The sequence below is a fragment of the Trichomycterus rosablanca genome, chromosome 14, assembly GCF_030014385.1.
Source record: "Trichomycterus rosablanca isolate fTriRos1 chromosome 14, fTriRos1.hap1, whole genome shotgun sequence".
Classification (NCBI taxonomy): domain Eukaryota; kingdom Metazoa; phylum Chordata; class Actinopteri; order Siluriformes; family Trichomycteridae; genus Trichomycterus; species Trichomycterus rosablanca.
The window spans coordinates 26039015-26056530 of NC_086001.1; the positions used below are offsets into that span (position 1 = coordinate 26039015).

Genomic DNA, 17516 nt, shown 5'->3' on the forward strand with positions numbered 1-17516 from the left:
CTTGTAAATATTTTGATTGTTGTGGCCAAAAATGAAGGTGACGGGGAAAAAGAACAACTTCTGTGCTCCTGCTAATTCTTTTCAGTGCTTTCAAGCATTCGCCCTACATTACCAAAGAGTGCCCTTTTCTACTTGTTTTGTGGTAGTCTGGGAACACGCCTTTATCACACAGTGTAATACAGAAGAAATCTGAGGAAATATTTGTCTGTAGGTGAGTTTTTAAAAATGATGGGACACATCATGTCTGCACTGCATTAATTACAAGCTAATGTAGTGAAACGTTTTATTTGTGGTTCGGAAATGTAGTGGAGTAAAAGTGAAAGTTGCCGAATTTTTTTATACTCCAGTAAAGTACAGATACTCCAAAAAACTACTTAAGTACTGTAACAAAGTATTATTACTTCGTTACTATACACCACTGTAAACCTCCAACGGGTACGAGAGTCTTTGCAAAAAGAGAAGCAGAACCAGGAGCAGGAATCTCTAGCCTCTGTCAAGTGAGGGATTGCAGATTTAACAGCACACTTCCATAGTCTTCTGTGGTAGCTGTTAAGAACTGGCTCTCTGAACCGGTTGGCTCCAAAAGACATTAAACACTCGGTTAACAAGCTCCATCATGTCATGCAAGCCAATAGAAAGTCCAATCCAAAATTCATCTAACTCCTGTACCTTTGCTCAGTCAGCTGGGTGAAGTTTAAAACGGGCTTGTGATTGAGTCTGACTAAGTACCTGGATATTTCAAGGGATTGTGACACTCTGGAGCTCATACAGGCACGACATGCAGTACCTCTAAGCTGCCAATCCCTATGTAGAGGAAATGTGCTGGTGTGGAAGCACAGCATTAATGTGGTAAATAAGACCTGCAAGGGAAATTAGGAAATGAAATGTGATTCTTAAATTAGCCTAGAGGGAATGTGAACTAGAGCATATTGGTCATGTTTTAAAACGAGAGCATGCATGTTACAGGGACAGAACCCGTGATTTTCGGTTTACGAGACCGACGCCTTACCACTTGGCCATCGCGCTTCTCTAGGTAGTTGGCAGAAAGTTGAAAAAACGTTATTGTGCAAAAGTAACAACTGGAAGCTGAGCACATTCTTAAAGTTCAAGAGTAACAAGCAGAACGCCAGCTTGATGGTGACCGTTCTTAAAGCCATCGGCTTTAGAAACACACTTGACCATAGTTTTTAACCTGCTTTCACCCTTGTCTGTTTTAATCTTTACCTAACTAATTGGGCAAAAGGGCCAGGGGTTTGGTCACTTTTGGCCAGCCTTCTCTGGCCTTCTCTAACTAGCAGGTACTATTGACCTCACTTGTTTGTTAGTTTAAGTCCAAAAGTGGGTGTGGCCCATACGGGGATCGAACCCGCGACCTTGGCGTTATTAGCACCACGCTCTAACCAACTGAGCTAACCGGCCTGTGTACAAAGGGCAGGTCATATACCCACATACCCGATTCTACACTGACAGCCCTTCAGTTATGGAGCTGCCACACAGAAACGATGGAGAGCTTTACTGTTGTTGAGCAGAACAGATCTTCGTGTGAGATGACCGAGGTTCATGTATTTTTCTTTTAAGAATAAATAAAAGCTGATGCTGTAACCTCATACTTTCCTAATACTTTTATTCTACACGCTCTAAATTTCTTTTAGTCCTCTGCCATGTGCAGTGCAAGAATTCACTAAATTACACAGCAGTTCCCTTTTTTATTGACAAAATTGACAAAATTTTATTGATAAAATTGATTGTAACCATTTATAAAGATCATGCCACGTTCATTAGGTGAAATGAAGCCAGAATTAAAGATGGCAGAAGAACAGGGTGATATTCTTACTTTCAGTGATTAAATTACTCAGGTTAGAAAGTCCTGATACACAGAACATGCTCACCTGACTCTCAGCCATGCTAGCTTTAATCATTAAAGTGGGTGTGACCCTGATTCTGAATCATTCTCGTACCCGTCTGATTCCTGCTGATTTAGACGCATTAAACTGATGTTACAGAGTCGAGAACCGAACCCCTCCCCTCCCGGAGTATAGTGGTAATGATAATTCACCTCGCTCTCGACTGTTCCTTCTCTCTCAGTCAGGTTCTGAATGGCGCTGATCCACGCCCGTCTACCTGCCTCACAGTCGGCCTGGAACGTACAGCTCCTGTACACACACGGTGATAGATACAGATTATATAGGATGCAGACAGATAGACAGTTTGAGTAGATAGATAAACAGATAGATAGACAGACATTCAGACAGACAGATGGATAGACAGATAGATAAATAGTCTGTCTATCTACCTGTCTGTCTGTCTGTCTATTGATCATCTGTCTGTCTGTCTATCTCTGATGATTATAGATCTGGACTTACCTTGTGGGCGTGACCACACGGAAGCAGAAGCGTCGCCCGGTCTCCTCTCAGCTCTGGACCGAACAGCGCTGCAGGTCTTCCGCCAGTACCGTGAAGTCACACTGGGGGAATAGAACATAAAACCTTCTTATTTATACAGTCAATGATATAAACGCCGGTGAAATCGTCCCAGACTTAAACATGACGGGGCGGTGTGGGACACAGCCCGGCACAGAAGTCGACCTCTGCTGTGATGCGCCCAAAAGATGAGGGTGCATTATGGGTCCAGGAGAGAGCTGATTTAGATCATGTAAAGTCATGTGACCTACCTTAAACCTCTTCTTGTAGAGAAGCTGATTGTTGTGTATGATGAACCACCGCCTGCAGAGATCAAACGCATCGTTTATATATATATAATATTGAGTGTATAAATATAATATTGAGTGTGTTATATACAGGGGTTGGACAAAATAACTGAAACACCTGTCATTTTAGTGTGGGAGGTTTCATGGCTAAATTGGACCAGTCTGGTGGCCAATCTTCATTAATTGCACATTGCACCAGTAAGAGCAGAGTGTGAAGGTTCAATTAGCAGGGTAAGAGCACAGTTTTGCTCAAAATATTGCAATGCACACAACATTATGGGTGAAATACCAGAGTTCAAAAGAGGACAAATTGTTGGTGCACGTCTTGCTGGCGCATCTGTGACCAAGACAGCAAGTCTTTGTGATGTATCAAGAGCCACGGTATCCAGGGTAATGTCAGCATACCACCAAGAAGGACAAACCACATCCAACAGGATTAACTGTGGACGCAAGAGGAAGCTGTCTGAAAGGGATGTTCGGGTGCTAACCCGGATTGTATCCAAAAAACATAAAACCACGGCTGCCCAAATCACGGCAGAATTAAATGTGCACCTCAACTCTCCTGTTTCCACCAGAACTGTCCGTCGGGAGCTCCACAGGGTCAATATACACGGCCGGGCTGCTATAGCCAAACCTTTGGTCACTCGTGCCAATGCCAAACGTCGGGTGGAGTTTGCATGTTCTCCCCATGTCCTGGGGGTAACGGAGTACCCTAGGTATAAGTGTGTTTGTTTACGTTTGTCTGGCAACCTGTCCAGAGTGGTTTGTTAATTCCACCCAGTGAATCACACCCCATACCATGACACACCCTGGTACTGACGCACCCCAATACCATGACACACCCTGGTACTGACACCTCATACATGTGTATGACGTGTGATTGTGTACTGATGTGTGTGTGTATTACATGTGTGTATAAGGTGTGTGTATGATGTGTGTGTATTACGTGTGTACAAGATGTGTGTGTGTTTGTGTGTGTGTGTATTTAGAAACTGAATACTGTAAATGATATTTTACTAACAGTAATGGAGAGAGAAATGTTGACTGTATTAGAGCTGCTGCTACAACAACATAATGAAAAGCTCGACCTACTCAGGTCCATCACAAATGCTCTTGGAAAAAATGATCCAAAACAAATTGAGGATTTCACTGCTCCACTTGCCAAATCTCAATTCAGACACTTTGACATGAACCTCTAGAGTAGTAAGTGCTTTCTACGTTAAACTGTTTTTTATGTGTTATGTATGTACTTTGTTATAGTCCCTGTAAAAGATGCACTTTGACAATTTACCCAACCCTGGTGTGTTCTTAAGTGGCCCTCTACTATGTTTAAGAGCAGAAAAAAACCCTTAAAACTTTTTGACTTTTATTAGTGAGCACAACATTAGAAAATGTGTGTGTGTGTGGTGTACAGTACCTGAATACGTTTGGTTACAGTATGTATACTGACTGTGGTGCAGTAACAGATAGAGGTGCAGTATAAGGGTGACAGTGAGTGTCAGTATGTTGGGTGTGCAGTATAGTGCAGTGAATGTGCAGTATGAATTACATTTGGGTTCATTAGGGATGATCAGGATTATATTCAGAGATCTTAGAACCTCATCACATTCATGTCACGTGTCTTTCTTTTACAGATTGAGTGTTTTGGTTTTTGTGGAGGTATGACTGGAAAGGAAACTGTAACAAACGACCTGGTAAATCATCATGGGTACGTTTTTTTAAATTAATATTTAAACTCATTAAGTCTCCTCTCCTACAGCCGAGACGAACTTGAGACCACACCCAACGGAAGGTGACGAAGACGGCGGAGGAAGAGACGACAAAAATGAAGATGCCGGTCCGGTATCTTAGCAAGGCTAAAGAGCCCCTTACAAACCACCGTTAACAAGTCTGTTTGTCACGAACCTCAGGTCGCTTTCAAACGATGGATGAACTGAGACTAAGTTTAACATCGCCAACATCTATACAGAAAACGTGTATGATGATAATCACAGAATCTTAGCTTAATCCAGATGTGCCAGATGCAGCTATTGAATTAGTAGGCTGCTTAATCCACCAGAGAGACAGAAACAAAGATTCCGGTAAGAGTCACAGAGAGGGCGTGTGCTTCTATATAATACCTGGTGCTGTGTCTATTCCGACATCACTAGAGGATACAGAGCAGAGCAAAGATCTTCAAACAGCTAACAGCGTCTCGCTGGCAGAGGATCTAAATAATTTCTTTGCCCGCTTTGAGGCACAAGGGATGGATCCAGCTGCTGTAACCACACCAGCTACCAGTGAGCACTCTCTTACTGTACAGACGAACCCTTAGATCTGTGAATGTCAGAAAGGCTGCAGGGCCTGATGGGATCTCAGGAAGAGAACTCAGAGACTGTGCCCACCAGTAAAATCTTCAGCATGTCCATGAGAACCTCACTCCCTTAAACATCAAAGGAGAAGAAGTGGAAAGAGTCTCCAGCTTCAAGTTTCTGGGAAGCCACATCATAGAGGATCTCACCTGGACCACAAACACCACCTGAAAACACTCAGGAAAACCAACCTGAACATGGAGCTTTTGGTGGCATTCTACCACTGCTCTGTGGAGAGCATACTGACCTACTGCATTAATGCATGGTCTCAAATAGGACGGAGATCTCGGATCATTAAAATAACACGAAACTGCTGCATTTCTGGTGCAATAACAACCAAATTCAGTTTAGGAGCCGCTTATTTCTGCAGATCTTCACTGAAAGTGTGCAGAATCTCAAATGGTTTTTGTGCTGCCATGCAGCTGCTTGAATGGAGTTAGTGTAGAATTATGTACAAAGATCTAAAGAGTGTAGATAAAGCGTGTAGATAAACTGGCTGGTTAGCTCAGTTGGTTCGAGCGTGGTGCTAATAACACCAAGGTCGTGGGTTTGATCCCTGTATGGGTCACACCCACTTTTGGACTTAAACTAACAAACAAGTGAGCCTTCTCTAACTACCAGGTCCTATTAACCTGGGCTTCAAACGTTGTCTCTGACAAGTGTGACATCTTTTTACTGCCCCTCTCATTCAGGTCAGAAACATGCCATTATTTTAATTTACCAAACTTAATTGCCCTTCTGTAAAAATTAAAACTGTAAAAACAACCTGCCTGTTGATGAAACGGATATGAGACACAACAACAATGTGTAGTCCCACAGAATAGTGGAAATAAGTAACTGAAAAACATCCAGTAAACAACAGTCCTACAAGCACAAATATCCACCTGATAAGTCACCGGAGACCGGCTGTCCAAAGTGGAAGAACGTCCTTTTGGTTTCCGTAGATGTTAAATGAAGACACTCGCCCATCATGGGGCTCGAACCCATGACCCTGAAATTAAGAGTCTCATGCACCACCGACTGAGCTAGCCGGGCTTAAGCAGCAGGTCAGAACAGACAGCTCATCGGTCAGACCATCAGAGAGATGTAGGTTTAATTCACTAACATCACGACCAGATTAAGAACTAATTCACAGTTTACAAACAAACACAATTCAGAATAAACAACAGAAACAGACACAGACTTACTGTCACTTTTAAACTACTACCTTGACTTGTGTTGAGTTATGAGATTTGCAGTATGATGTTGTTTGGTGTTTGTTAGTGATGAATAGAAGGCTGGTGTATAGAATTTACAATTAATGCCAACTTCAGTGGTTATACAGTTTAAAAAAGTTTTATAAGATGGGCTGTCCTAAAATGACACATTACACATCCCTAAATGCAGTGGCGGCTGGCCAATACGGGGTGCAGGGGCACCGCCCCCCTTAAAATTATTAAGATGTTAAAATAAGTCAATTACATACTGCAAAATAATTATGAAATTAATTAGTCTGTTTGTCTAATTGTCTAATTAACTGTTTATCTAATGGTCATGATAGCATTTTTTAAATAAATAAATATTTGTTTTTAATTGTTTACATTGTGCACACGTCCCATGCGCGGGGCGCCGGTCTAACGAGTGTCTATGTACGTGCATAAACTTTTGGCAAGCACGTGGTCTGAGGCTGCTCTTTAATTGGTTGTTTTTATACACACACTCTTATTGGAAGTGTGTTACTATTGGCTAATTTTTTTTAAACGCAGTGTGATTGGACAATCCCCGAGTCGACTCATTAACTGATCAATCAGCTGCGGTTCATCAGCTTGGTTCACGTTAAACAGTTAGTTGCAGATGAAGTTAGTTGTAAGATAAAGGTTACAGGATTACAGGAGGTTACAGGATTGCTGTTAGAAGGCCCAATGAAGAGGTGACAAAAAATCGGCACATACTGTCTAGAATAATAGACTGTGTGAAATTTTGTGGAGCCTTTGAGCTGGCCTTGCGTGGCCATGATGAAAGTAAGAGCTCAGATAATCCCGGAATTTTTCGAGGGTTGGTGGATTTTGTTGCTTCTCTTGATGGAGTGCTAAAAGAGCACATTGAGAATGCCACTGTGTTTAAGGGAACTTCAAAAACTGTGCAGAATGAGCTACTGGACTGTATGTTGTCTGTTCTGAAGGAACATATAATCAAAGAAGCCCAGGGCAGCGATTTTCTTTCAATCCAGGCAGATGAGACAATGGATATTGCCACGCAGTGCCAGCTTGTTCTTGTACTACGCTATATTGATGCTAAAAACAATGTGCAGGAAAGATTTTTTGAGTTCATCCCTTTGCAGTCGGCCACTGCTGATTCCATTGCTACAGCCCTAAAAGAACGTCTTGCAACTATCCTTCCTGAGGATCAAAAGGGTAAGCTCATCTGCCAGGCATATGATGGAGCCAGCGTGATGAGGGGTGCCACTGCAGGTGTTCAGAAGAAGATACAAGACATGTACCCAAATGCACACTACATCCACTGCTACGCACATCAGCTCAGTCTGATAATGCAGCAGGCTACTTCTCACATAACCAAAGTGAGAATTTTTTTTTCTAACCTTGGTGGATTTGCCAGCTTTTTTTCCAGATCACCCAAGCGCACAAGTATTCTTGATAACGTTGTGGCGCACAGACTACCAGCATCCAGCAACATCAGATGGAACTTTCACAGAAGTACCATCAATACTGTGTTTGAACACAGAGAGGACCTCATTCGCTGTTTTGAAAGCATACGAGACTCTGGTGACTTTGACCCCATTACTGTCAGAGAGGCAGGTGCGTTTGCCATGCTACTCGAGGATCCGGATTTTAAGTTCTTTCTGCAGCTTTTCCACCATATCATGCCTCATGTGAACCTCCTCTATTCCAAACTCCAGAAGAAGGTCATAGATTCAGTGATTCAGCAGTTCCAGCAGGACATTCAAAAGATCAGGTAATAGTTGTGCATTTTCCTCTTTTGTTTATTAGTATTATTGTTATTGTAATTTTTTTCCCTTGCAGAAATTCTCTCCATTCCATGGTTGGACAAAGCAGTGAAGGTAGCGGTCAGCCAGTAAAGAAGCGTCGGACACTCAGTGTAGAAGACCATGAAAGGATTGCTGCAGAGGTGAGATGTGGAAGTCACAGTCCAATTAGATTAGATTTGTTTAGAGCTGTTTCTATGCTATGCATGAATGATCAGTGTATGTTGGTGTAATGCTTGTCAGCAATATATGTTATTATTCTTGCTGTACTGCAATATATGGGTAATATGGAATAAAACAAATTCTCATAACATTTGGTTCCTGAATTTTCTATAAACCTGTCCCACAAAAATTCTGTTCCAAAAATGCTTTAACACATTTTGTCTTGAAAATGGCAGCAAACTCATTTCTATGACTTGATCTATGACTAAATTTCAACAGTGATAGAAAAATAACTATTTAGATGTGAAATAAATAAATTATGATCACTTCATAATTTTCATGTTTATCCTTCTCTAGGTCTGTGATATCATACTGGGACACACCAGTGAGCGCTTTTCCTTCACAAACCACCTTGTTAGTGCCACACTCTTGCAGGGGGACAGGTTTGAACAATACAAGACAGCATTTCCTAAAGATGCACTGAGCAACACCTTAAAAGCCTATCCAGTGCTCAATCAAGGTAAGCTGAAGACAGAGCTTAGTCTTATATACAGCAAGGAAGAGTTCAAAGCCTGTTGTGGTGCTGTGGGCCTATTCCAGATGTTTATGGAAAATAATCTTGAAGAAGTATTTTCAGAGACTGTCACTCTCCTGAAGATCCTCATCACCACACCCATGACCACAGCAGAAGCTGAAAGGTGCTTGTCAACCTTGAAAAGAATTAAAACTTTTCTGAGAAACTCTATGACCCAGGACAGGCTGAATGCATCGGCCATGTTGTCAATAGAGAAGAGACTAGTGACTGAGATTACTGACTTTAACCATAATGTCATTGAGAAATTTGCAAGACAGAAGGAAAGGAGGGCAAAATTCATGTTCAAATAGTGCTATTTTTAAAGGCTAGTTTTTTTATTGTTTTGTTTTTAATTTGTTGTTTTGTTTGCACCCCCTCAAATTTTTTAGCACCAGCCGCCACTGCTTTTGGTGTTACAATTGGGCATAGAACAGTCACATGTGGAACACTATTCTCTACTCAGCATTGATAACAGTGTTTTTACCTAAATAAAACCAGGTTCCACCGAGATTTGAACTCGGATCACTGGATTCAAAGTCCAGACTGCTAACCATTACACCATGGAACCACACAGTGAGGTCTTACTTAAACCCAAAAGTGAATAATTAGTCATTTAAGAGCAAGTTGGCAAGTTGAACCTCTAGAGTAGTAAGTGCTTTCTACGTTAAACTGTTTTTTATGTGTTATGTATGTACTTTGTTATAGTCCCTGTAAAAGATGCACTTTGACAATTTACCCAACCCTGGTGTGTTCTTAAGTGGCCCTCTACTATGTTTAAGAGCAGAAAAAAACCCTTAAAACTTTTTGACTTTTATTAGTGAGCACAACATTAGAAAATGTGTGTGTGTGTGGTGTACAGTACCTGAATACGTTTGGTTACAGTATGTATACTGACTGTGGTGCAGTAACAGATAGAGGTGCAGTATAAGGGTGACAGTGAGTGTCAGTATGTTGGGTGTGCAGTATAGTGCAGTGAATGTGCAGTATGAATTACATTTGGGTTCATTAGGGATGATCAGGATTATATTCAGAGATCTTAGAACCTCATCACATTCATGTCACGTGTCTTTCTTTTACAGATTGAGTGTTTTGGTTTTTGTGGAGGTATGACTGGAAAGGAAACTGTAACAAACGACCTGGTAAATCATCATGGGTACGTTTTTTTAAATTAATATTTAAACTCATTAAGTCTCCTCTCCTACAGCCGAGACGAACTTGAGACCACACCCAACGGAAGGTGACGAAGACGGCGGAGGAAGAGACGACAAAAATGAAGATGCCGGTCCGGTATCTTAGCAAGGCTAAAGAGCCCCTTACAAACCACCGTTAACAAGTCTGTTTGTCACGAACCTCAGGTCGCTTTCAAACGATGGATGAACTGAGACTAAGTTTAACATCGCCAACATCTATACAGAAAACGTGTATGATGATAATCACAGAATCTTAGCTTAATCCAGATGTGCCAGATGCAGCTATTGAATTAGTAGGCTGCTTAATCCACCAGAGAGACAGAAACAAAGATTCCGGTAAGAGTCACAGAGAGGGCGTGTGCTTCTATATAATACCTGGTGCTGTGTCTATTCCGACATCACTAGAGGATACAGAGCAGAGCAAAGATCTTCAAACAGCTAACAGCGTCTCGCTGGCAGAGGATCTAAATAATTTCTTTGCCCGCTTTGAGGCACAAGGGATGGATCCAGCTGCTGTAACCACACCAGCTACCAGTGAGCACTCTCTTACTGTACAGACGAACCCTTAGATCTGTGAATGTCAGAAAGGCTGCAGGGCCTGATGGGATCTCAGGAAGAGAACTCAGAGACTGTGCCCACCAGTAAAATCTTCAGCATGTCCATGAGAACCTCACTCCCTTAAACATCAAAGGAGAAGAAGTGGAAAGAGTCTCCAGCTTCAAGTTTCTGGGAAGCCACATCATAGAGGATCTCACCTGGACCACAAACACCACCTGAAAACACTCAGGAAAACCAACCTGAACATGGAGCTTTTGGTGGCATTCTACCACTGCTCTGTGGAGAGCATACTGACCTACTGCATTAATGCATGGTCTCAAATAGGACGGAGATCTCGGATCATTAAAATAACACGAAACTGCTGCATTTCTGGTGCAATAACAACCAAATTCAGTTTAGGAGCCGCTCATTTCTGCAGATCTTCACTGAAAGTGTGCAGAATCTCAAATGGTTTTTGTGCTGCCATGCAGCTGCTTGAATGGAGTTAGTGTAGAATTATGTACAAAGATCTAAAGAGTGTAGATAAAGCGTGTAGATAAACTGGCTGGTTAGCTCAGTTGGTTCGAGCGTGGTGCTAATAACACCAAGGTCGTGGGTTTGATCCCTGTATGGGTCACACCCACTTTTGGACTTAAACTAACAAACAAGTGAGCCTTCTCTAACTACCAGGTCCTATTAACCTGGGCTTCAAACGTTGTCTCTGACAAGTGTGACATCTTTTTACTGCCCCTCTCATTCAGGTCAGAAACATGCCATTATTTTAATTTACCAAACTTAATTGCCCTTCTGTAAAAATTAAAACTGTAAAAACAACCTGCCTGTTGATGAAACGGATATGAGACACAACAACAATGTGTAGTCCCACAGAATAGTGGAAATAAGTAACTGAAAAACATCCAGTAAACAACAGTCCTACAAGCACAAATATCCACCTGATAAGTCACCGGAGACCGGCTGTCCAAAGTGGAAGAACGTCCTTTTGGTTTCCGTAGATGTTAAATGAAGACACTCGCCCATCATGGGGCTCGAACCCACGACCCTGAAATTAAGAGTCTCATGCACCACCGACTGAGCTAGCCGGGCTTAAGCAGCAGGTCAGAACAGACAGCTCATCGGTCAGACCATCAGAGAGATGTAGGTTTAATTCACTAACATCACGACCAGATTAAGAACTAATTCACAGTTTACAAACAAACACAATTCAGAATAAACAACAGAAACAGACACAGACTTACTGTCACTTTTAAACTACTACCTTGACTTGTGTTGAGTTATGAGATTTGCAGTATGATGTTGTTTGGTGTTTGTTAGTGATGAATAGAAGGCTGGTGTATAGAATTTACAATTAATGCCAACTTCAGTGGTTATACAGTTTAAAAAAGTTTTATAAGATGGGCTGTCCTAAAATGACACATTACACATCCCTAAATGCAGTGGCGGCTGGCCAATACGGGGTGCAGGGGCACCGCCCCCCTTAAAATTATTAAGATGTTAAAATAAGTCAATTACATACTGCAAAATAATTATGAAATTAATTAGTCTGTTTGTCTAATTGTCTAATTAACTGTTTATCTAATGGTCATGATAGCATTTTTTAAATAAATAAATATTTGTTTTTAATTGTTTACATTGTGCACACGTCCCATGCGCGGGGCGCCGGTCTAACGAGTGTCTATGTACGTGCATAAACTTTTGGCAAGCACGTGGTCTGAGGCTGCTCTTTAATTGGTTGTTTTTATACACACACTCTTATTGGAAGTGTGTTACTATTGGCTAATTTTTTTTAAACGCAGTGTGATTGGACAATCCCCGAGTCGACTCATTAACTGATCAATCAGCTGCGGTTCATCAGCTTGGTTCACGTTAAACAGTTAGTTGCAGATGAAGTTAGTTGTAAGATAAAGGTTACAGGATTACAGGAGGTTACAGGATTGCTGTTAGAAGGCCCAATGAAGAGGTGACAAAAAATCGGCACATACTGTCTAGAATAATAGACTGTGTGAAATTTTGTGGAGCCTTTGAGCTGGCCTTGCGTGGCCATGATGAAAGTAAGAGCTCAGATAATCCCGGAATTTTTCGAGGGTTGGTGGATTTTGTTGCTTCTCTTGATGGAGTGCTAAAAGAGCACATTGAGAATGCCACTGTGTTTAAGGGAACTTCAAAAACTGTGCAGAATGAGCTACTGGACTGTATGTTGTCTGTTCTGAAGGAACATATAATCAAAGAAGCCCAGGGCAGCGATTTTCTTTCAATCCAGGCAGATGAGACAATGGATATTGCCACGCAGTGCCAGCTTGTTCTTGTACTACGCTATATTGATGCTAAAAACAATGTGCAGGAAAGATTTTTTGAGTTCATCCCTTTGCAGTCGGCCACTGCTGATTCCATTGCTACAGCCCTAAAAGAACGTCTTGCAACTATCCTTCCTGAGGATCAAAAGGGTAAGCTCATCTGCCAGGCATATGATGGAGCCAGCGTGATGAGGGGTGCCACTGCAGGTGTTCAGAAGAAGATACAAGACATGTACCCAAATGCACACTACATCCACTGCTACGCACATCAGCTCAGTCTGATAATGCAGCAGGCTACTTCTCACATAACCAAAGTGAGAATTTTTTTTTCTAACCTTGGTGGATTTGCCAGCTTTTTTTCCAGATCACCCAAGCGCACAAGTATTCTTGATAACGTTGTGGCGCACAGACTACCAGCATCCAGCAACATCAGATGGAACTTTCACAGAAGTACCATCAATACTGTGTTTGAACACAGAGAGGACCTCATTCGCTGTTTTGAAAGCATACGAGACTCTGGTGACTTTGACCCCATTACTGTCAGAGAGGCAGGTGCGTTTGCCATGCTACTCGAGGATCCGGATTTTAAGTTCTTTCTGCAGCTTTTCCACCATATCATGCCTCATGTGAACCTCCTCTATTCCAAACTCCAGAAGAAGGTCATAGATTCAGTGATTCAGCAGTTCCAGCAGGACATTCAAAAGATCAGGTAATAGTTGTGCATTTTCCTCTTTTGTTTATTAGTATTATTGTTATTATTATTGTTATTGTAATTTTTTTCCTTTGCAGAAATTCTCTCCATTCCATGGTTGGACAAAGCAGTGAAGGTAGCGGTCAGCCAGTAAAGAAGCGTCGGACACTCAGTGTAGAAGACCATGAAAGGATTGCTGCAGAGGTGAGATGTGGAAGTCACAGTCCAATTAGATTAGATTTGTTTAGAGCTGTTTCTATGCTATGCATGAATGATCAGTGTATGTTGGTGTAATGCTTGTCAGCAATATATGTTATTATTCTTGCTGTACTGCAATATATGGGTAATATGGAATAAAACAAATTCTCATAACATTTGGTTCCTGAATTTTCTATAAACCTGTCCCACAAAAATTCTGTTCCAAAAATGCTTTAACACATTTTGTCTTGAAAATGGCAGCAAACTCATTTCTATGACTTGATCTATGACTAAATTTCAACAGTGATAGAAAAATAACTATTTAGATGTGAAATAAATAAATTATGATCACTTCATAATTTTCATGTTTATCCTTCTCTAGGTCTGTGATATCATACTGGGACACACCAGTGAGCGCTTTTCCTTCACAAACCACCTTGTTAGTGCCACACTCTTGCAGGGGGACAGGTTTGAACAATACAAGACAGCATTTCCTAAAGATGCACTGAGCAACACCTTAAAAGCCTATCCAGTGCTCAATCAAGGTAAGCTGAAGACAGAGCTTAGTCTTATATACAGCAAGGAAGAGTTCAAAGCCTGTTGTGGTGCTGTGGGCCTATTCCAGATGTTTATGGAAAATAATCTTGAAGAAGTATTTTCAGAGACTGTCACTCTCCTGAAGATCCTCATCACCACACCCATGACCACAGCAGAAGCTGAAAGGTGCTTGTCAACCTTGAAAAGAATTAAAACTTTTCTGAGAAACTCTATGACCCAGGACAGGCTGAATGCATCGGCCATGTTGTCAATAGAGAAGAGACTAGTGACTGAGATTACTGACTTTAACCATAATGTCATTGAGAAATTTGCAAGACAGAAGGAAAGGAGGGCAAAATTCATGTTCAAATAGTGCTATTTTTAAAGGCTAGTTTTTTTATTGTTTTGTTTTTAATTTGTTGTTTTGTTTGCACCCCCTCAAATTTTTTAGCACCAGCCGCCACTGCTTTTGGTGTTACAATTGGGCATAGAACAGTCACATGTGGAACACTATTCTCTACTCAGCATTGATAAGTGTTTTTACCTAAATAAAACCAGGTTCCACCGAGATTTGAACTCGGATCACTGGATTCAAAGTCCAGACTGCTAACCATTACACCATGGAACCACACAGTGAGGTCTTACTTAAACCCAAAAGTGAATAATTAGTCATTTAAGAGCAAGTTGGCTGTTAGATGGCGCTGTAAACAATGATTTGCAAACAATGAGGTCGTTTTAATGCCCCTCTCATTCAGGTCAGACACATGTGATCATTTTAATTTACCAAACTTAATTGCCCTGCTGTAAAAGTTAGCAATTCATGTGACCCGTGTGTACCGTCCACTGAAACAGCTGTGCCTGCGTCTCTGTGGCGCAATCGGTTAGCGCGTTCGGCTGTTAACCGGAAGGTTGGTGGTTCGAGCCCACCCAGGGACGAGTGTCTTTTATTGCACAACCTGCCTGTTGATCAAACGGCTATGAGACACAACAATAATGTGTAGCTCCACAGAATAGTGGAAATAAGTAACTGATAAACATCCAGTAAACAACAGTCCTACAAGCACAAATATCCACCTGATAAGTCACCGGAGACCAGCTGTCCAAAGTGGAAGATCGTACTTTTGGTTTCAGTAGATGTTAAATGAAGATACTCGCCCAACGTGGGGCTCGAACCCACGACCCTGAGATTAAGAGTCTCATGCTCTACCGACTGAGCTAGCCGGGCTTAAGCAGCAGGACAGAACAGACAGCTCATCGGTCAGACCATCAGAGAGATGTAGGTTTAATTCACTAACATCACGACCAGATTAAGAACTAATTCACAGTTTACAAACAAACAAAATTCACCTCTCTCATCTTTCTAAGTAGGAGAACTTGCACAATCAGTGGCTGACTAAATACTTTTTGACCCCACTGTATATGGCCAAGGGGATACCAGGGACATCATGTGCAGTGTAGATATTTATTTATACACACACCTTTATGGCTCAAACAATGTGTGCATTGCTTTTCTGTTTAATACATGGTACTGGAATGCACCATACGGCAATTGATTTCACAACATACAGAGGTAGAAATTCCTGCTGGTAATGTCCTGCTAACAGATAACAGACTGATATATCAGATGTCTTGTAATGCTGATGTATTCGCAAATCAGAGCTGTTTTGAGCTCATATTAGGTGGCATACAAACATGTGTAAACAGGTATGGCACTTCTGTGTAATACATATGCAGCAGGCCAACATTTTTGGACTAAACTCATTAAAGATTTGTAATATTTAAATCTGTGAATAAAATGCATGAGTGCAAAAAGGTGATAATGCCAATTGGTCTGGTTTACCATTGATGCAGGGGCGCATATTGGGACTTTAGAGACAATAGAGTGCAGAAATATAGGGTGTGTGCTGTGTGTGACTGTTAAGCTGCTAAAATTTGGTATCAAGCAAGAACAGAGAAAAATTCTACTTAGAAAAAATGCACTAATTAGTGTCCTTGGTTTCTCAATTTCATATAGAAATTAATAAAGACATTCTGTAGTTAGTCCGAGATCTCTAACAAGTGTGACAGGAAATGTTATACTTTATTAGTTATTTGCATTAAACTCATAAGTTATTTGCTTTTTTAGTTTATTGCTTTCTTAGATCAATAGACCACTGAAGTCGTGCGTCATTCTGTAGTCCTCGTTATGCCCATATTTGGAGACCTGGGTCTAAGCGCGATTTCCAATGGGAAAAATTAACAGGGTTTTCAGAAAATCAACTCTAACGCATCCTGTGCTAAATAAACATGTTCAGAACCCTTTACGTTTTGTCCTGTGTACATTTTTCTCCTGTACATCACAAGTTCAAGTTCACAAATTCAAAGTTCAGAGTTTGGTCAGACCATAACAAGGCTTAGTTTCCCACCACCTTTGTGGCACATGTAATCTAGCCATATTGAGACTTTCCAGCCTGTAGTGGAATTACTTAGGAAAAGGTAACTCACAGGTTTGCTGGGATAAACGTTGGGGGTGGGTTGAACAGTGTGTTATCTGCAATCATTTGCATGACAAGAGGACAGATAGCCCTCAGAATCTCAGATTTTCAGTCAAGCTAGTGCTAAACCACCAGCGTATTCACACAGGAAAGAAACCATATAACTGCACGGAGTGTGGAAAGAGTTTTACTCAAAGTAGTGCCCTTAAAGTACACCAGCGTGTTCACACAGGAGAGAAGCCGTATCACTGCTCAGAGAGTGGAAAGATTTTTGCTCATGAAAAGAATCTCAAACGGCATCAGCGTATTCACATAGAAAAACTACATCACTGTTAAGAGTGTGGGAAGTATTTTATTGCATATTATGTTCTCCAACAACACCAGCGCATTCACACAGGAGAGAAGTCATATCACCGTTCCTTGTCTGAGGAGAACTTTAGTGAAAGGAATATTCTTTAAGTACACCACACCAGCGCATTCACATAAGAGGATGACCCATATTGCTGCTTATAGTGCGGATGAAATTTTACTGGAAGCAGCATTTTTAATAGACACCAGTACGGTCACACAGAAATTACTGTGACTGAAGTCGTCTTGAAAAACACCAGCGCATTCAGAGGAGAAAATAAAATGATACTCCACTACTGCATGTACAGAAAAAGCTACAGTGGGGTCAAAAAGTATTTAGTCAGCCACTGATTGTGCAAGTTCTCCTACTTAGAAAGATGAGAGAGGTCTGTAATTTTCATCATAGGTACACTTCAACTATGAGAGACAAAATGAGAAAAAAAAAAATCCAG

The 17516-nt window shown here is 41.3% G+C and overlaps 5 non-coding genes across 5 annotated transcripts; 1 reads left to right on the top strand and 4 right to left on the bottom strand.

Moving 5' to 3' along the window:
- Positions 1-1345: 1345 nt before the first annotated feature.
- On the bottom strand, positions 1346-1419 carry trnai-aau (transfer RNA isoleucine (anticodon AAU)). Its single transcript has one exon. It is a non-coding gene; the product is annotated as a tRNA-Ile (tRNA).
- Positions 1420-9273: 7854 nt separating this feature from the next.
- trnaq-uug (transfer RNA glutamine (anticodon UUG)) lies at positions 9274-9345 on the bottom strand. Its single transcript has one exon. It is a non-coding gene; the product is annotated as a tRNA-Gln (tRNA).
- A 5453-nt stretch (positions 9346-14798) lies between these two features.
- On the bottom strand, positions 14799-14870 carry trnaq-uug (transfer RNA glutamine (anticodon UUG)). The gene has a single exon. It is a non-coding gene; the product is annotated as a tRNA-Gln (tRNA).
- A 234-nt stretch (positions 14871-15104) lies between these two features.
- On the top strand, positions 15105-15178 carry trnan-guu (transfer RNA asparagine (anticodon GUU)). The gene has a single exon. It is a non-coding gene; the product is annotated as a tRNA-Asn (tRNA).
- A 216-nt stretch (positions 15179-15394) lies between these two features.
- On the bottom strand, positions 15395-15467 carry trnak-cuu (transfer RNA lysine (anticodon CUU)). The gene has a single exon. It is a non-coding gene; the product is annotated as a tRNA-Lys (tRNA).
- Between the last annotated feature and the right edge of the window lie 2049 nt (positions 15468-17516).